Source organism: Lathyrus oleraceus, chromosome 1 (assembly GCF_024323335.1).
Source record: "Lathyrus oleraceus cultivar Zhongwan6 chromosome 1, CAAS_Psat_ZW6_1.0, whole genome shotgun sequence".
NCBI classification, from domain to species: domain Eukaryota; kingdom Viridiplantae; phylum Streptophyta; class Magnoliopsida; order Fabales; family Fabaceae; genus Lathyrus; species Lathyrus oleraceus.
The window spans coordinates 174,117,843-174,139,196 of record NC_066579.1 but is presented as its reverse complement, the minus strand read 5'-3'; positions in this window follow the sequence as shown (position 1 = coordinate 174,139,196).

Genomic DNA, 21,354 nt, shown 5'->3' with positions numbered 1-21,354 from the left:
TTGTTGGTGTGTTTATTTCATGCTGTATATGTTTGTGTGGTGTGATTGTATCCCCTAGGTTTGCTAGACTCCGCGTAGTCTCGTTTGCATGTCAATTAAGGTAGCACGGTTCCTTCGTATAGGACTTCCTTTCTTGCTTGAGCTTTCCTAAAACACAAACAAACATTATCCCCTCTTAAGGATACGGCAACTCCTTCTACTACAGGTGAGTAAGTCTCCAAAGGTTGAGCATCCGGTAGATTGCGTAGTGACGTCGTCCACTTAAAAAAAACACAAACCAACAAGAATAGTTTAGCCGAACTACGGCAACTCTGATTCTCATGTCCAGACGAGATACGTAGGCACGAGATGCGATGTCTTGTCGAGTTTGACTAACAACTAACACTAATTCTTTTCTCTCGCCCTCGTTGCGATTGAGACCTTCCCCTTCTCTTGCCCTAGTTGCAATCGAGACCCTTCTTCTTCCTGTGTGGGTGTTAGGAGGTGGATGTAAGCCCAGCGATTGGCATTCCACATCCTGTATCTTGTTGTGTGCTTGGAAGCTGATGTAAGTCCATCGAGTGGCGTTCGGGTTCCAGTGTGGGTTTGTTTGGTTCGGATGCTGATGTAAGTCCAGTGATTGGCATTCAGGCTCCACATTTGCCTTTGCCTGTGTTTGTTTGAGTGCGTGTCAGCCGAGCTACGAATGCTCTGATTCTCCTTCGTCCAAAGGAGATACGTATGCATAGGATGCGATATCCTAGCGAGCATGTGTCGTTTCCCCAGTCTGAACTACTTCGACTCTGATGTCTATGCCTGATAGACTAAGTAGGCCCAGGATGCGATATCCTGCCGAGTCGGTCTTGTTTGTTTTCTTGTGTCTCTTTCAGCCGATGTTTGTGTGTGTGTGAGCAGTATTTTTAGCAACCATTTTCCTTCCTATTGTGCGTGGATCCCGTCGAGTACGACGGATGCGTAGGGGTGCTAATACCTTCCCTTCGCATAACCGACTCCCGATCCCATTCTCTTTCGTCGCAAGACCATGCTTTTTTCCAGGTTTACTCTGAGCGTTTCCTTTCCCTCTTTTGGGATAAATAACGCACGGTGGCGGCTCTGTTGTTCTTGTTTTCCCGCCGGTTTTTCGCGTAATGCGACAGATACTAGGTCTGGTTTTAAATATTCTAGCCTCGAAAGGTGGTCAACAACCATGTTTTAGGTGCCTTTCTTATCACGAATCTCCAAGTCGAATTCTTGTAGCAAAAGGATCCAATGACGTAATCTAGGCTTAGCGTCCTTTTTGCTTAATAGATATCGAATGGCTACGTGATCCGTGTAAACTATAATTTTTGCTCCAACTAAATAAGATCGGAATTTGTCAATAGCGAAAGCAACGACAAGGAGTTCCTTTTTGGTTGTGGCATAATTAAGTTGGGTGACATCTAAGGTTCTACTGGTGTATTAAATTACATGTAATCTCTTGTCCCTTTGTTGCCCTTATCTCTATGCGAAAAATACAGAGTCGCCATCGGTTTTTATTTATTCCAAAGGAAAGGGAAAATATTGAGAAAATCCCAAAGAGTGGTCGTCGCAACCACAAATAGGTTCAAAAGTCGGTTATGCGAGGGGAAGGTATTAACACCCCTCACATCCATGGTACTCCATGGGAACCATCTAGGATGTTTGCACTTACATGTGTATTGTTTATAGAATGCTTGCTTGCCAAAGGTTTGCAGAGTGGAGGTAGATTTTAAATTAGTGTGCTCACCAAAGAATGGATCCTCGTGCCTACGTATGCCGACTTGTTGAAGTGAGAAATCAGAGCTTTCGTAGTTCGTGGGTTTAAAATTGTCCGGTTTGTTTTGTTGATTTTATTACCTTGAAGAAGGGTTTTCGATGCTGTCGCCCTAAGGCTCAAACAAAAGGTTTGAATGAGTTGAGTTGTTTTTAGGTTTTTGAAGAAAATGTTATTGATTTTGGATTGCACTAAAGACTAAGGATAAAGGTAAATACCTCAAACTACCAAGCCAAACGTCTTGTGTTCGAAGCATTTAGAATGAGTGTAGGAAAGCTCTAGTCTCATCCCTTCTTTATCGCTTAAGGCTCGTGATGTATGATCCTAATTGCCATTTATTGTGTTTTTGAGTTTGATTTGGAAAAGACCGCTTGACGTCGGATCAAGGGTTTGTTTATTGGGTTTGATTTGAAAAGACCGCTTGACGTTGAATCAAGGGTTTGATTATCGATTGTGGAATGGTGAATGTTCCTAATGCCTAAGGAGTAGCTAGAAAGCAATAAAAGAAAGCGAGTAAATGCGTACATAGGAAAGGGGAGGAGGTAAATGTAAAGTACAAGGGATTTGTGCAAGAAATAAAGGATCTCATTGTCAGGTAGCCCAAGAGAAAGTCGTGTCTGTGCAATTGTGTCCTAAACCAGAAAGTACGTAAAAGATTATAATTTGTCTTGAATCTTGAATTCTCCATTCATGTTAGGGTTGAATGATTGTCCAATGCCTTATGCAAAGGATCCTAATGAGTCTCTAAATCCATTGTCCAATGTCCATCACATGCTAAGGGATTTATCTCATTTTTGTATTTTTTAAGTCTTTACCATTTTTATGTTCATCTTAAGATGAGGTGAATATGTACAATATGATATAAGACGGAAATAAAGTGAATAAAATGACAAGAAATAAATGCTAGAAGCGGAATTGTACGAGTTAGAGGCGAAATTGTAAAGAATTAGAAGTTAGGTGCATGAATTAAAAGTTAGAGTTAATGGTGAGATGTTAATTGTTAGAGATCAAGATTAAAGGAGAAATAACAAAAGAAGAATTATAAGATCAATTCTAAGATATTAATCAAATAAAATCTAAAACAATTAACCAACCTATGAAAATCTAACAAATCATTACCAAATTAAAGCCTAAAATATTAACAAACAAAATTCTACAAAATTATCAAGTAATTCTAAAACCATTAACCAAAATTAATATCTAAAATTTGCAATCAATTAATATCTAGAACCAACAATCAAAATCAATATCTAATTAATTCTAATATCAATCCAATTATTAATAGAAATCAAATTAAACTAAGATTCTAACAATTAACCAATCAAAATAAAACTCCACCTATTAACAAACCATATTAATTCTAATTACTAACAAAATTATTCAAATTATTAACCAAATACTCCTTATTACATGGATCTGAACGGAATGGGCTTAAAGGAAAGCTTATAAGCCCAACCAGAGGGAGGTGCAGACCAGAGAGGCAAGAGTGCATTGTGAACGGACTTATTTGGGCCTTAGGCCCAAACAGTCAAGGTGTTACCAATGAGTAACCTAGTCATTCCAAACTAAACTCCACATTCGGAAAAGGGAACAAATCAAATGAGAAAAATTCTTATGGAAAAGTACTTAACCGTAACGCGCTTCCTCACATCGTTATCTTCGATTCTGGAATGAACCATGGGCGCGCAAACATCCACTCACACACACCTGACTCGACGGTTACGCCGCATAACTCAACACAATGATTTAACACTAATGCTTACCTCTGATGAGTTTGATACAGAGGTTCCGCCGCAAGACAATGCCTAAGCTCATCATGCGTGTTGCGGTCGGTGTAGATCGATTACGCGATAGCTGATGACGATGCGGATTGGATCTCACCTCTTTACTCTGATTTCTTCTTTGTTATGTCTTGATATCTGCAATGCCTTTGCAAACCTTTGTTCGCGCGTTTCTGGAGAAGAATTGGAAAGGTTACGACGTGGAGGAGCGGAAATTGGATGGAGAAACGAAGTCGTTGAGTTGTGATTTTTCCGTTCGTGATGGCAACGCCGGTTTTTCTGTTATAACTCAATTCCAACTCATAGGAATCACTGCAGATTGATTGGTGTAAACATTGAAGGAGAAGCAATGGAAGGGAGGATTTTAAGCGATTTCACTCAGTCGGCAGAGGAACAAGGATTCGCGATTCGCCCTGCAAAACGGTTATGGTTGAGAATAAAAAGGAAAGATGGAAGAAGAAAATCCGAAGAATTGGAGAAGAGGTTCTGTTGAAAAGAGAGCCAACCCCCAAAACTCAACCTTGTTGATGTATTTATAGAGTAGTGAATAAGCTAAATTTTGGGTGGAAGTTTTCGTTTCAATTTTTTTGATGCCGTTTTCATTTGCCGCATTTTGCATTTAAGTTGCGTTTTGAATCGTAGTAGCTTTAGCAGCTCGTTGGCTTATTCTTGTGCAGCTCATTTCAATTTTTGGCTTTGTAGCAACTGGTATCTGCTTTGTATCAGGCTTGTGGCTTGAGGAGCTTGTACTCACGTGGTAGCAGCTTATGAAGCGTACGCTTGCGTTCTCGTTTTCTTCATGGCTTTGGCTGTTGCCTTAGGAGTTTTCGATAATAGCTTTTGCAGCTTCTGTTTTTGGCTTGACGTGAGGCTTTACGTTCATTGTTTAATACGTGTTGCCGTTGTTTCACTTTGGAAGCTTGTCGCTACGCATTGCCGCTTGTAGCGGGGTATTCGTTACCTTTAGATTTATTGACTAAATCAAGAGTAAACATACAATTCGAGTCGCCACCGCACTTTTATTTATCCAAAGGAAAGGTTAAAAAGCGAACAAAAACCAAGTAAGAAGTTTTATCAAATCAAAAACTAATAAAAATGTCAGAGATCTAGGTAAGGGGGTTGGTTATGAAATGGGAAGGTTTTATGCACCCAAAACATCCTTAGTACTCTAAGGGAGCCCTTTTTGCAAATGTGTGTTGTAGGTTGGTATTTGTGAAAATATGTGCACAAGATTGGGGAGATGAGAAGAGAATAGATTATATTTACAAATTTGTTGTTTGAATGGATAAACCCATTGCCTACGTACCATCACAAAGGTAGGATCAAAACCTCGTAGTTTGGGGTAAAAATCTCAAAGATTGGTGAATTGATTTGACCAAAAGCCTTAAGGTCTTTTGTTATCAAAGGGAGAAAACTCAACCTAGACCAACAATCCACCATGTGAAGAGAGCTTCAACATACTAGTGAGGGGTTAACCCTATAATAAGTATGGAAGACTTATAGTCCAATCACTAAGGATAAGGTGAGGTTTACATCAACCACTATGATAACTCAAACCTATGACTAATGTTTATGAAAAGTTTTAACAAAGGTGGCCATTGGAACCACAAAAACAACTTGAAGTGAGTTGTATTTACAAGTTATATGTATTCACAAAGTGAGGTCAAAGTTGAATTAAGATCTATTCACAATGAGTTTTAATGAAAAGATTTTGAAATAATCAAAGGCATAAGGCCTAGGTTTCTAGTTTGAAACAATGTCAAAGTTTGCACGCAAAAAAAGTTTGGCTTGGGTTAGAGTGAAGAGAAGAAGAGAAGGGCTAGTCCTAAAGCATACATAGTTAAGAGAAGAGATAAAACCCTTGGAGTTCCTTTTCTTAAAATCATAGAGATGATTCAAGATGCTCCTTTCCTTTGGAGTTAGCTAGCAACAAGCAATCAAAACAAATATACATTCAAGCTCCTAGGATCTCCATTTGGCTTGTCTCTCATAACTTGGCTACTCATGACAATGGTCCTTCTTACTATCTCAAGATGGAATCCCTATCACACAAGAGCAAACATCAAAAAGTTCACCACATAATAAGAGGAATGGACAAAGAATGAATTTAGATTAGGGGTCCTTTGAAGTCAACTTTAAGATTTAGCATTCTAAAGGCATGAGGCCTAGTTGCTCTTCAACAAGTTTAGCATTCTAAAGGCATGAGGCCTAGTTGCTCTTGAACTCCTTTAAGCATAGGTAAGGTCTTAATTCTAAGTCCTTTCTCCTTTTTGCATTGGGTCACACAAACAAAGACAAAACAAACACAAAGCAACAATATATTTATATACAATAATGAGCTCAAATGAGCAAAAGGAAAATGACATAAACATAAAATATGTGCTCAAATGAGCAAAGGGAAAAGCAATATGAATAAATGAGCAAGAAAGTAAATTGCATTAAAGTAAATTGCAAGAAATTAAATGCTCAAATTAAAGTTAGTAATTAGTGGTTATGTTAGTGTGTCATGAGACAATTTAGCGCTATGTTAAGCAATTGTAAGTGGACTAATGTAGTAGTCACACCTATCTGAGGCCGGTCAATAAAACTATAGGCAAATAAACACAAGTTAGAGATCATGACTAGTAAGCCAAGCTCCTACAACTTGCCATGCCAAAAGAAAAGAGGAAGGTCTTGTATGGACTTTAGGTTTTTTGCTTGACTAAGAAGCAACATATCTTGGACACAAAGCAACTCACTTGATCTTGGATCAAGTTGAATTTAATTTGGATCAAAGAAGGTTAAGCCTCTCATATGTCAAGACCAACCATAAGACATTAACTCATTAGCCAAAATAAAAAGAAGAAAATGAGATGAAGTTGAAATGAATAAAAGGAGAATTCAAATATCAAACACAATTGGTCAAAAGTGAATCAAATCATCATCAACCAATGTAAAACAGGAGAGGAATGAAGATTAGAAGTCAACAAATCAAACATATTTTTTGGTATTTTTGGAATTAACATAAATGCAAAATTAAAATGGACAAAATATGGTCAAACCTCAAATTCAATTCAACTCAATTTAAATAAGTCCAATTAAATTCTCATAGGTCTAACATGGTCAAACTAGGTTTGACAAAAAATTTCAATAATTTTTGAAATCAGAAACTATTTAAAAGCAATTAAAAACAATAAAAATAACACAATATGAATTAAAATCTCAAATCAATTAAGAAATTGATGAGACTATTTTTCATTGGCTCATCATGATCAATATGTGTTAAGAAAATATTTTTGGAATTTTCAGACATCAAAAAGTATTTAAAATGAATTAAAAACTATCAAAAACCAAATAATTCACAAAAAATATTAAATGAAGTCAAAAAAAAAAATTAAAAATCAGAATACAAACTAGATTTTTCAAGAAAAATTTTGCCATTGGTCTCATATTTTTGTGACTTCAAATAAAATATTTATGAATTTTTGAAAATAAAAGGAATTAAATGGAATTAAAACAGAAAAAAGAAAATAGCAAAAATCAGCGCCCATTGGATCCGTTTCATTAATTGACGTGGCATGATCACACGGCTTAGAAGCGATGGTGCACGAAGGACCTTGGTCAAGCGCGCCACAAAAGGATTTAAAAAAAGTCAACATAACACACGCCCATGATTAAAATGTTTGAGAGAGATCCAAGGGATCAGAAGGTCCCACATGGGGATGGTGGTGGAAACCACCATCTTCTCCGGCCAGCTAACTGTTTCCGGCCACCATGCGCAGGTTTTTCAACCTCAATAAAAATGAAAACTAAGGATATCAAAATGAAGCTAGGGTGATGTACATCACCCCTATAACCTTGGATCTTCCTCAATGTTCCTATTTAGAGAGAAACAAGAGGTTGAAGATCATGGTGTTTGATTTGAAATGTCATAATTCATGAAATTAAGACCACCACTGGCTTGCCTCTTGCACGAGGACTTCAGAAAACAGTTCAAACTCAAGCAATTCACATTGTATAGCAAGACCCATATCAAAATAGTTTGGTGATATACCTCTGAAATGCAGCTTTGAACATCACGATCTCTTCAAGCTTTTGATCCAAACTTGATCTGGAGATGTAATGATGATGCAAGGCTAAGGAATTAAGACTTGAAGGTCAACTAAGGATGTTGAAATTCAAGCTTGAAATTGAGAAATGAAAACTGAAATTCTTTTGAGTGAGGGTGAGGTTTCAATTCAGCAGAGTTTCATATCTCCTTCAGGTTGTATTTTGAATGAGGAATAGCTTCTATTTATAGCTGAGCTTGATGCAAAGTGCTGATTTGCTCGTGTGCATGAAGATTGGACCTTCCATGCATGGGCCTGTATAGGCGCTTGCAAAGCCCAAGGATGAATGGAAATGCATGCTGAAGTCATATTGAAGTGAATTGGACATGCACAAGGCCTGTCATTTGCTTGCATTTCAAGTTATGATGTGAATTGCCAAAATGCACATAAAGATTCATCTCTTATAAAGTCCCACATGGAGAATCCAAAAATGGTCATGTGAGTAATGGTTGGAAAGCTCTTAACATAAGGAACAAGAGTCATGTTGGACAAAAATTCATTTGGAGTTTGTAAATTTATGAAAACTTGCTTTGAAGTTTGGGGTACAAAACATGTCTAGGTTCCCTTTGAATTTTTTTTGCCAAAAGTGAGCAACTTCAAGCCCTTCTGTTTCAATGATGCAAGCCTTAAATGGAAAAACATCCAACATCAAAGTTGTAGATATTTTCAATATGATCAATTTGGACATAAATTTTGCACCATTTTAAATTTTATGAGAAATTTATGGGCATTTGAAGTTGAACATTTTTCAAATTCAATGGCTTAGGTCCAAAGTGACCTATAATGTTTTGTATTATCACATGTGTTTATTTTAGGATTATGAAATTTTGTCCAACATAAAATTTGAAGTAGACATCTTAAGATTTCCAATGCACTTGGTATCACCTAAAAGTCATAAAAATTAAGGAAGTTAGGTCCTTGGGAAGTTGACCTAAAATTAGGGTTTCAGTCAAAATGACCTATAATGTTTTGAAATGAATTATGACCTTACAAGTTTTAAATGGATTTTTTATGAACATGAAAGTTGTTCATATGGTTATTAAGAACATGTTTTCTCTTTGGGTAATCTTCATTTGACAAACACATAAAAAGTTGTATCTCAGTGATCCTCAGTTTAGTCAGATGACTTGACTGGTCAACTTCTCAAGGCCAAACTTCAAATATTGATGAATGAATGATTGAGGATACTCAAATAAGCTCAAATATTCATAAAATAAAGAGTGAAAGAACTTCCCTTGATTAAATATGATCATAGGTTGAGGTTGCTTCATGAGTAAGGCACAATCAATGCACAGTTGAATTAGGGTTTCCTTGGGAAACAATCCTCAAGCTCTTTGGGTTATCTTGATCAAATTGGCAAATTGAGATACTTGGGAGACATATATTATGACTAGGAGCTTTGTGGACCATTGTCATGCTTTTCCTCATCTTCATCTAGTCACTTTATTTAGCTTAGGAGCCTTCTAGGAGCATTGTGAGCACATGATCACTTGAGCTTCAAAAAAAAAAGAGTTAGTGACATATTTTTGTGCTTTTGGTTAGTAAAAAAAATAAGAAAAGCAATAATATACAATACAAGCAGGCTTGGTGGTCTCAAACCAACTCTCACAAGTCCTACCCCTAGGGTTAAGGAGCCACACATACTATGATCCTTGAGGCAATGCATTGAGCAAATGATATGATGCCATGAGGGATCTTAGGGTCAAAATTAGGGTCTTATATCGCTTATGCATTGTTCATGCCATTTTGTGTTGGTTGTCATGCGTTTTTCATGTGCAGCTTGGATTGGCATAGCTTTAGCAACTTGTTACGTTCTGTTGTGCTTTGGAGTTTAACTTGTAATATGGTAGTCGCGTTTCAAGTTGTTTTTTCACTTTTCCCTTTGCAGCTTTCCTTTTCTGGCTTATGCTAGGCTTTAGTAAATTGGGATGGATTGAGAATATGGGTTATGGGCAATGTATTTTCGAATGGTTGAACTATGAAATTAGATTTGGGCCATGGTTAATTTCTAATTGGATATGGAGAATTGGATTGATAGGATGGTTTTAATGGATTTTATAAAAGTGGATAATGGATTTAATGAAAAAATAAAAAATGTTAAATAAAAAAAATTGGATATGATTTTTGGAGTTAGTCATGAATTGGATAAAATAGATTTTGGGCTTTGGGTAATTGAATTGGATAAAAATTAATTATGGTAAAAAAAGAGGATATGAAATTGGATAATGATTTTAAAAATGGATATTGACATGGCTTTTGGATATTGAAAATGGATTGGATTTTTGAATTGGATAATTGGTTTTAAAAATGAAATAGTTAAATAGGCTTAATTCTAACTCCCCCCCCCCCCCCCCCCCCCCCACCCCCAAAAAAAAAAATAACCCACAAAAGAAAAAAGAATTCTACAAATAAGAATTGATTGCAAATTCTAAAATTAAATCGGGATCGAGAATCTTGATTTTAAAATGATGCCATGGTGTCTAAGACTAATCAAAAACTCAAAGATCCCTCAAAATTCCACAAATCAAATATAACCTCAAAAATCAATCTAAACTTCAAAAATTGATTTGAAGTTGAAATCAACACGAAGTTAGAATTAATTTGAACAATTATTGACATGGTTACAAGATGATGACTGCCTATGCCATGGATTATTAAATCCAACCAACATGACTCGTGAATCGAAAATTGAACCACGCTTATTCAAATGAAATGAATGGATGAGGATGATATGCAAATGTTTGGGGTTAGTGACCTATATGATTATGTGAAGGATAGGGCGAATTTTGGGGTATGACAACTGCCCCTAGTTAATCTTCTCGGACCTGAATGTATGGATAGCAACAACTTCCAGACAATCAAGGTAGGAGAGGATTAAGTACTAGAAAACTGGAAATTTTCCTGCCATGAACAAATGGAAAGCAATGTGAAGATAGGTCATAAGGAGGTATTCTTTACTGGTATGTGGGATGAATGGGCTAGTCTTCATGCAGGGCAGCTGCTGGGAATTGGAATGTTATTTGGTAAACGGGTATATGAGCGGTTAGACATGCATGACGTATGCAGTATGCTAATGTAGTATGATTGATTAATTTTTCCATTTTATCTCTACTAACAAGTTTTTTGAAGGCACCAAGAAAGAATTTTCCGCTGGGGGATATCTTCTTGGTAATTGTTCTCTATATTTTTTTTGGTTTGCCAGGCGGATCCTAGGACTCAGGATGGCAGATAATCTTATTGAGGACGACAGTAGGCGAATTGGGAAGGTAAATATTAGGTTGGTCGACAACTCTGAGGTTGGGGACGAAAGCAAAAGCAACACTGGTTACTGGGGATTAAAACATCCTGACCTTAATACTATGACTGGGGTAAAACTGGACATTCTCAACTCTGCGGTTGGAAACAAATTATGATTAGCATTGGTTCTGAGATTGGAGAAAGGGTAGGCATCAACTCTGAGGTTGGGTATGATGGACGTCGACTCTAAGGCCGGGAACAAATGTAGTTGGCGCCAACTCGAAGGTTGGGTCTGCAGATGTCAACTCTGAGGTTGAAGGATAAGAAAACAACACCACAACTCGAAAGTTGGGAAAAAGATAGCCCTTCAGCTTAGAGGCTAGGGGCGAAAAGGTACATTAACTCCAATGTTTGGAAAAAGGTAGACCTTTAGCTCTGAGGCCGAGAGGGAAAAGGTAATTGTCAACTCTAAGGTTGGAAAAAGATAGTTGTTCAACTCTGAGGCTGAAGAAGATAGATCGTCAACCCTAGGGTTGAAAAAAGGTAGATACTAAGCTCTGAGGCTGGGGAGAGACAGATCTCCAACCCTAAGGTTGAAAAAGGTAGTCGTTTCAACTCTGAGGCTAAAAAAGATATCTATTCAGCTATGAGGCTGGGGATAAAGAGACATACAACTCTAAGGTTGGGGGTAACACGGTACATTCACTCTGAAGTGTAAAAAAGGTAGATACTTAACTCTTAGACCGAAAATAAAAAGGTGATCATCAACCCTAAGGTTGGAAAAAGGGAGGTCCTAAGCTCTGAGGCTTGAAAGAGACACACCAACTCCGAAGTTGGGAAAAATGTAGCTACTCAACACTGAGTCAGGGAAACAAGCAGATACTCAACTCTGAGGTTGGAAGATAAACGGTAAACAACAACGCTGACAACAACTTTGAGGTTGGGGTAAGGACAAGCAACATACAATTCTGAGGTTGGAGTAATACGAAAAGTGACGACAACTCTGAGGTTGATAATGGGGCGAAAACATTGAGGTTGGAGAAGAGGCGACAACAGAGGTTGGAAATGAACCACCATAGACTCTGAGGCCGGGTGTAAAAAAGGGGCAACAACTCTGAGGATGGAAAAGGGCGACAACACTGAGGTTGGAAAAGGGGAGATAACTCTGAGGTTGGGATAAGGAAAGGTGAACACACAACTCTGAGGTTGGTTAATAAGAACAATTACAACAACTCTGAGGATAGAAAAAGGATAACAATACTGAGGCTGCAAAAGGGTGACATACAACTCTGAGGTTGGAAAGGAGAATGGGATATGAAAAATAAACAACAACTCTGGGGTTGGGAATACGAGAAATAGACGACAACTCTGAGGCTGAGATGAAGGAAGTAGCAACAAATATGAGGATGGAGTAGGAATTGGCATCAAATCTGAGGTCAGGTATAGAATGGTCTCTCAACTCTGAGGTTAGAGGCAATGACATCATCAAGTCTAGAACTGAGTAAAGGATGATTATCTAAAACTCTGTGGTTGGGGAAGAGAGATAGAAATACCGAAGGGTATCAAAAAATGATAGACGCTGATGAGCGCTTGATCAGTTTTTCGGATTTGAGAGATAGAGGTTTTGCCAACGAGAGTTGGACTTTGCGAGAGGTTTGCCAGCTGAAATGGGCTGATGAATGGTGCCAAGAGAGTTTTGGTCTTATTTCTTTCTTGTTAGAGAGATTTGTGATATGTTGGATGACACATATGAATTAAATGATATGAATTATGCATGACAGGTTGATGCAATGATATGAGGATCTACGGATGCCCCAATCTTGGGTATGATGCCATGATTGCGGAGGAAGTTTTTGCTTGGATTGCAAGGCTTTTGATTTATGGAGAGTAGATTGTGTCTCGCATGACTTCTCGACATCTGACTTCCTGATATTGTTGGAGAGTGGATCTGACGCAGACCTTTGGATTCCCCAGGCTAGATCTGAAAGCTTCCACAAGCAGGGAGAGAACCTTCACCTCTTTGGATCGTCTCGCCCCCAGTTTGTTGGGTATCTGCAAGGATTTCCCTAATCGCAGGTTAAGAAGCAACTTCATCTTGGATTATTTCAATCAGATCTGCCCTAGTGTCTCAGGATTGCATTCATCTGATTAACCATCTTAGGGAGATTGACTTCTTGTGCTCTTGGGGTGGCATGTCCCAGTATGAGCCTTAAAGTAACTTTGCCTCTGGTTGGCTGCTCTTTGAGGGAATGCCTGTAAGACCCCTATTTTGTCCCTAAGATCCCTCATGGCATCATAACATTGCATTTGCATTACCTCAAGGATCATTAGCATCTTGGTTTCCGTTGCCTTTGGGTGGGACCTCTTATGAGTGGTTTGAGATCACCAAGCATGCTTGAATTGTATATTATTGCTTTTCTTATTTTGTTTACTAACCAAAAGCACAAAAATATGTCACTAACATCTTGTGTTTGTAGCTTGAGCAATCACAAGGTCAAGAGCTTCAAGGAGATCCTTTGTGCAGAGATATGGCCAAGAGGAGATGATAGCAAGCATGGTAATGGTTCCCAAAGCTTTCATCCATCAAATATGCCTCCCTAGCATCTCAATTCAGCATTTTGATCAAAACAAGTCAGAAGGTTTGAGGTTTGTTCCCAAAGAAACCCTAATTCATTTGTGCACCACAATGCCTTGCTCTTGAAGCAACCTCAGCCCATGGTCAAATACAATCAAGGGAAGTTCTTTAATTCTTCATTTCATGCATATTTGAACTTAGTTTAGTGTCTTCAATCATCAATTCATCAAGATATGAGTCATGGACTTGAGAAGTTGATCAGTCAATTCATCTGACTATTTTGAAATGCACTGAGACCTAACTTTTTATGTGTTGGTCAAATGGAGATGATTCCAAAATAAAAAATGTTCTTAAGGATAATATGAACAACTTTCATGTTCATAAAAAATTTATTTGAAGCTTGGAAGGTCATATCCCATTCCAATACATTATAGGTCATTTTGATTGAAACCCTAATTTTGGGTCAACTTCCCAAGGACATAACTCATTCATTTTTTATGATTTTGAGGTGGGATAAAATAAATTGGAAAGCTTAAGATGTCTACTTCAAATGTTATGTTGAACAAAATTTCAAAATCTCAAAGGAAATACATGTGATAATGCAAGACATTATAGGTCATTTTGGGTCAAATGCATTGAAAGGCAAAAAGGTCCAACTTCAAGTGCCCATAACTCTTTCATAAAAAATCCAAATGATGCAAAATTTAAGTCCATTTTAATTTTCTTGAAAATATCTACAACGTTGATGTTGGAGGTTTTTTCATTTGGGGCTTGTATCATCAAAACAGAAGGGCTTGAACATTGGCCAAATTTAGAAACTTTGCCTTTACATGTTTTACACCTTGCACTTTAAACTCAAATTTCACCAATTTCCACACCTCAAATGGATTTTTTCCCAACATAACAATTGTTCCTTACACCAAAACCTTTCCAACCATTACTCACATGATCATGTTTGGATTTGGCAATTGGTATTTTCGAAGAGGAGAAGCTTTTAGTTCAATTATGCATAACACCTCAATATTCCATGCACAAGCAATTACCATTCAAATTACATGTCCATTTCACTTTGGTATGATTTCAGATTGCATTTGGCTTTGGTTTTGGGCCTTGTGCATGATCATGCAAGCCCATGCAAGGAATGCCCAACTTCATGCACACGGATTGAATCACCCTCCCCTTGCCATTCCCTCTATAAATAGAAGCTCTATTCCATTCAAAATTCATCCTGGAATCAACCTGAATTGCTGCAGAAATCAAAACCCAACCTCTCACCAAAGAAGCTATTTCAATTTTCTTCAAATTTTTCAGATCTAAAATTCAACTACATCTGGTTGAATCTTTGGATCTAAAGCTTCTAAACCTTCATCCTTCAGTTCATTGATCTTCTGTTTTGATAAAGGAAGCAAGGAATCAAGCTCAGATCTCCAGAATCCAAGGTTGTTCTTCAACTGGTTTTTTCTTCGAAACTCATCATCTATTGACCTATTTGCTTGGATTTTGTGTTGCATGAAGTCCTCTCAATGGAGGCATCATTACTGTGCATTTAATTTTTGAAATCCATCAAGTTCTCATGAACATCACAGAATTTCCATCTCTGATTTCTCTCAATATAGAGATCTAGAGTGGAATTGAGTGATACAGGGATGATGTACATCATCCCAGCTTTCCAACGGTGTATAGATCGCGTATTTTGGTTAAGTTTTGGTTGCCTGCAATTTTGGCCAGAAAACACAAGCTAGCCGGAGAAGAAGGTGGCTCCGGTGGCCGTCCCATTGCCAGTTTAAATTTGGATCGTTGGATTCATTTTCCAAATCTAATCGTGGCCTTCCATTGTTATGACTTATTTTAATGTTGGATGTTTCTCATTGACTTGGACTTAGCATGAGCGCGCGCTTCTGAACCTCAGGATTGGCCACGTCAATTAATGAGATCCAATCCAACGCTCCTTGTTTTTTCTTATTTTCTATTTTCTGATTTTTATTTCTTTTATTTCCATTATTTTCAAAAATCAATATCTTCTTCATTTTAAATCCAAAAAATATGGGACCAATTGCATTCTTCTCCCAATAATTTCTAGTTTCTAATTCTGATTTTTAATTTTTTTTATTTCATCATTTGATCTTTTTTGTGAATTTTCTCTTTTCTGGTTATTTTTAATTCATTTTAAATAGTTTTTGATATTCAAAAAATACAAAAATATTTTCCTAACCTATTTGAATGATGATGGATCTATGAAAAATATTCTCATCAATTTTTTAATTTATTTGAGATTTATTTGAGATTTTAGTTCAATAAGGTTATTTTTATTCATTTTTAATTGATTAAAAATAGTTTCTGACTTATAAAAATGCTGAAATTTTTTGTCAAACTTAGTTTGACCTTGTTGAACTTGGGATAAATCACTTGGACCTCTCAAGGTTGATTTGAAGTGATTTTGAAGTTTGACCTTTCTTTTATTTTTAATTCAAGTTTATTTTAATATTAAAAAATACCAAAAATATTATGCTTATTGTTTGATCCCCAATCTTCATCCCATTTCTGATTTCTTATTTGTTTGACTTTAACTTTCAATGTCATTTGGTCAATACATATGGATTGGTACATCTTATTTCATCTTATGCATTTTTTATCTTTCCATTTCCTTATCCATTCTTCATCTCCTTCTTCTTCTTCTTCTTTCTTTTTGATCAATGAGTTGAAGGTTGATAAGTTAGCATTGATTAGGGAGACTTAATCTTCCTTGATTCAAATCTAATTCATCTTGATCAATTGATCAAGTGAATGGCTTTGCATTAAGGATAGGTTGTTTTCTAAATCATGCAAAAGGCTTAAACCAATACAAGATCAATTCTCTTTTTCTTTTTTGGCATGGCAAGTTGTTGGAACTTGGTTCACTAATCAAGACTTCTAACTTGTGTTGTTGCCTACATTATTATTGACCGGCCTCAGATGGTTGTGACTTCTACATAAGTCCAATTACGATTGCTTAACATAGCGCTAAATTTGCCTTATGGCACACTAACTACTAACACTAACCATTAACAATTAACATTTACTTTTTCCTCTTTACTTTTATGCAATTTACTATTCTTGCACATATTATCCATTTGTTTTTCTCTTTGCTCACTTGAGCACATGTTTATGTTAATTCCATTTGCCTTTTGCTCACTTGAGCACATAATTGTGTATATATTATTGTACTTGTGTTTTGTGTTGATTGTTGTGGACCAAATGCAAAAAAATGGACAAATGGACTTAGTTTCTAGGACATTCCCTATGCAAACTTGGAGTCAAAGAGCAACTAGGCATTGGGCCTTTAGAGTGCTATAAAAAGTCAAAGAGCAACTAGGCATTGAGCCTTTAGAATGCTTAAGCTTGAAGATGAACATTGAAAGGACCATATTCTAAACTCCCTCCTGTCCATTTTTTGATTGTATTATAGAACCTTTTGGTGTGTGTTTTCTTGTGCTAGGAGTTCTACCTTGAGCTTATTTGGGGAACCATTACCATGAGCTTCTAAGAGAGAGATCCAAGATGCATTGAGGAGTCTTTCCAAGAATTCACTTTGATTGATGATTGCTTGATTTTATGTTTATGTGATTGCTTATTCCAAAGGATGGGAGCTACTTGGATCATCAATATGATCTCAAGAGAGGAACTCCATTGTGGTTTTGTTTCTTTATCCCTCACCTTCTTGCTTTACTTAGGACTTAGCCATTCTTCTTCTTCCCCCCACTCTAACCCAAGCCAAAACTTTTGTGCAAACATTTAACATTTGTTTTCAACATTAGAAACCTAAGCCTTATGCTTTTGATTTTCAAACTTTCTTTTTCATAACACTTATCTTGAATTGAATCTTTAAGTCAAATTTGACCATTTTTGTATATACTTCTAATTGGTAAATGTAACCCATTCAAGTATCCTCTTTGTGGTTCCAATGGCCACTTCTTTAATCAAATTTTTCATAACCTTTAGCTATTAGGTTTGAGTTATCTTTGTGGTAGATGTAATACTCACCTATATCCTTAGTGATGGACAATGAGTCTTCCATGCTTATTATAGGGTTAACCCCTCACTAGCATGTTGAAGCTATCCTCACATGGTGGATTTGTGGTTTTAGGTTGAGTTTTTTCCCTTGGATAACAAAAGACCTTAAGGCTTTTGGAGCAATCAATTCACCAACTTGTTTTGAGATTTTTACCCCGAACTACGAGGTTTTGATCCTAATCTTTTTTAAGATGGTACGTAGCCAATGGGTTTATCCATCCAAACACAAAATGTAAATAAACTTGTATATTCTCCTCTCATCTCTTCAATCATGTTTGCACAAACAAATTTTCAGAAAAAAACAACCTTTACAACAAGTGTGAAAAGGGCTCCCTAGGAGTACCTAGGATGTTTTGGGTGCCTAACACCTTCCCTTTACATAACCAACCCCCTTACCCAGATTTCTGTTTCTCTTTTACTAGTTTTTGTTAAAAAAATTAGGTTTTTGTTCGCTTTATAACCATTCCTTTGGATAAATAGAAGTGCGGTGGCGACTCGACTTGTATGATTTACCTTGGATTTAGTCAATATCTCTAATGGTAACGAATACCCCGCTACAGAAAAGTGGCGACTCTGCTGGGGACGAAATTTGCCTAGTGGGTTTTGCCTACTTTTCACATTTGTTGTGTTGTATTGTATTGTTTTGTGACATATTTTTGTGCAATTTGGGATTATTGTATTGTATGTAATGATTGAATTGCTTGAATATTAATTCCTTGTATGCTTGGTGATCTTTGTGAGATGAGTTCTATACCCGGACTCGAGTGCACTTAGGATAGGATAATGGCGTAGTCTTGTTGACTTGTGTGGAGTTATTCCTTAGCAAGTTAACTTTCAAGTCCATTCACTTGGTGGAGGTCATGTTGGGATCAATAATGTCACACAAGTAGTTGTGGTTAGACATTACTCTTTCCAATATGGACCTTAGAAGCCAAGGACCTTAGTTTACCAAGCCCATCTTGGCCTATTCTTAGGATGTAGTGTGAAAGTCGTTCAAATGTAAGATTTGATACGATTGTTACGCGATACTACACTCATAAGAGTCTCTCTTGAGAATATTTATGGAAAACGAGTAGTCCTTTATCCAATAATATCTGAAAGATGGGATGATAACTATGGGAACCTCTTGTAGAACATGTTTGGCAGGTTTAAACCCTAGTACACTCCCTTTGGGTGGTTCTTAACCGAGACTCCATGCTCGTGACTCGCAACAAACCCTTGATTCATGGTTGATCCGTTCATGTATCCTTAATATCAATGGAACTTGGGTGTTGATAAGGTGTAAACCATAATCCACCAAAATGGATGATTGATATTAAGGATGATATGATCCATCCCATGACCTTTGTTTGGTGTGCTTTGCTTGATCCTTGAGTGTGATTGTTGCATACATGCATTCATGCACCCATTTGCATCCATATCATCAATAATGAAGAAAATTTTCAAGGAACTTAAGGGATTTATTTGCAAAATTTTCATACATGGAAAGACAAATAAGGAATACAAAGAAGTACAATTTCAGACAACCAGATTTGAAAGAGTTAAGGAATCTGACATCCTATGTACTAGATCCCTTGGGTTTCAAGGCTCATTTTGGGAAGCTTCTTCCTCTTCTGACTACTCAGGTGGACGAAGGATTGATGAGTGTATTGGTGCAGTTTTATGATCCCTTGTACCGCCGCTTCACATTTCCGGATTTCCAGCTTTTGCCTACACTTGAGGAGTATGCCTACCTTGTGGGTATACCGATTCTAGACCAGTTGCCGTTCAGTGGCTTGGAGATTATTCCTACTTCTAGAGAGATAGCTGACATGTTGCACATAGATGAATCTCTGGTTGGTGCTCATATGACTACCAAAGGTGGAATTCAAGGTCTCCCTTCTGAGTTCCTCATTGCTCAAGCTACTATGTATGGGAAGGCCATGAGTGAGGATACCTTTGAAGCCATATTTGTACTTCTCATTTATGGGTTAGTGTTGTTCCCCAACATCGATAAGTTTGTGGATGTGAACGCTATTAGGATCTTCTCTACTCTTAATCCCGTTCCGACTCTGTTGGGTGATACCTATTTCTCTTTGCATATGAGGAATGCAAAGGGTGGTGGTGCCATTGTGTGCTGTTTGCCTCTGTTGTATAAGTGGTTTATTTCTCACTTACCGCAGACGGTCGCCTTCAAGGAGAACAAGGGATGTCTTCGGTGGTCCACGAGACTCATGTCTCTCACTAATGATGATATCTCTTGGTACAACCACGTGTATGATGGTGTGCAGATTATCGACTCTTGTGATGAATTCTCCAATGTACCTCTTCTTGGTACATGTGGTGGGATTAACTACAACCCTGTTTTGGCACGTCGTCGGCTTGGGTTCCCCCTAAAGGATAAACCCAATAACATTCTGTTAGAGGAAGTGTTCTTTCAGGAGGGTAAAGATCCCCAAAACTTGAAGGGCAGAATGGTACACACCTGGCGCAAGATCCATAGGAAAGGAAGGAAAGAGTTGGTTGTGTTGCTTTAGAGCCTTACACTGCTTGGGTTAGGAAGAGAGCGTATGATTATCTCATGCCTTACGAGTATCCAAGACCTACACCTTTGGTTATGGTTGGGCCTTCAACTCTCCCTGACCAAGGAGTAGAGGAGTTGAGAGACGAAGACTGTTCACGTGCTTGGATTCGTGAAAGAGAGGAGTTGCTTCAGCAGATCAAGGAAAAGGATGCTTTGATAGAGTTCCTCGAACACCAGGTTATTGATGATCCCGATGATACATGGACTTCTCTACTTCCTCAGCCTTCCAGGTTTTGGAAGAGGAAGTACGACCGACTCGCCAAGGAGAAGGCGGATATGGAGGCAGCCTACGAGAGGGAGGTGAAGAGACTTCGTGCATCCTATCTTCCTGTGTCCCGAGATTTAGATGATTGTTTCTAGGGATCCATAAGATGTTTATTTCCTTTCTCTCTTGTATTATGTTTGGTTACCAATGTTGTACTTCTTTGGTATAAAATATTTCTCAGATATTATGTTTCCATATAAGAGTGTTTAATATTTCCAAATTTGCAAATAGAACCCTAAAGTTCCTTTGAAATAAAAAACAAATCATATGCACGAGCATTGCATGCATCATGTGCATAAGCAGGTTTTGTTCCCGGCTTCTTGTCCTATGGTCTAACTTTGTGTTATTCATTTATTTTGAAGACAAGCTGACTCACCGGTACTACACCAGAGCCAACATTTCAAGACTGATGGATCATTTGGAACAAGAGAACCGCGAGCTGAAAGAGGAAGTGGCCAGATTAAGTGCCTCGATGGAGTCATTCATGGCTGCCCAGAGTCAGTCTTCTCCGACACCTTCAACTCCTCCCCAGAGGACAGTCATCTCTGAGATTGTCTCCTCGACTGTGCCTGCAGCCAGTGCATACTTTGCGCCAACGACCATGCCAACCGGATTCCCGTGGGGGATGCCTCCCAATTTCATGCCCGAGGGTCCTGCTCCCACCTTTACTTCTATGCCGGCATCTAGCCTGGTCCTTGCTGTTCCTCCTCCTGTCGTGCATACTATGCCCAGAGTAGACGACACCATCTATTATTCTGAGCCATCTGAAGGCCCAGATGTCTATGAGAAGATGGATGCTATGAACGATCAATTTCTTGAGCTTCGCAAGGAATTGAAAACTCTCAGAGGAAAAGATCTTTTCGGCAAGTCTGCTGCCGAACTCTGCTTGGTTCCTAATGTGAAGATCCCCGTGAAATTCAAGGTCCCTGACTTTGAAAAGTACAAGGGGAATACTTGCCCTCTCAGCCACCTGGTCATGTATGCCAGGAAAATGTCAACTCAAACCGACAATGACCAATTGCTC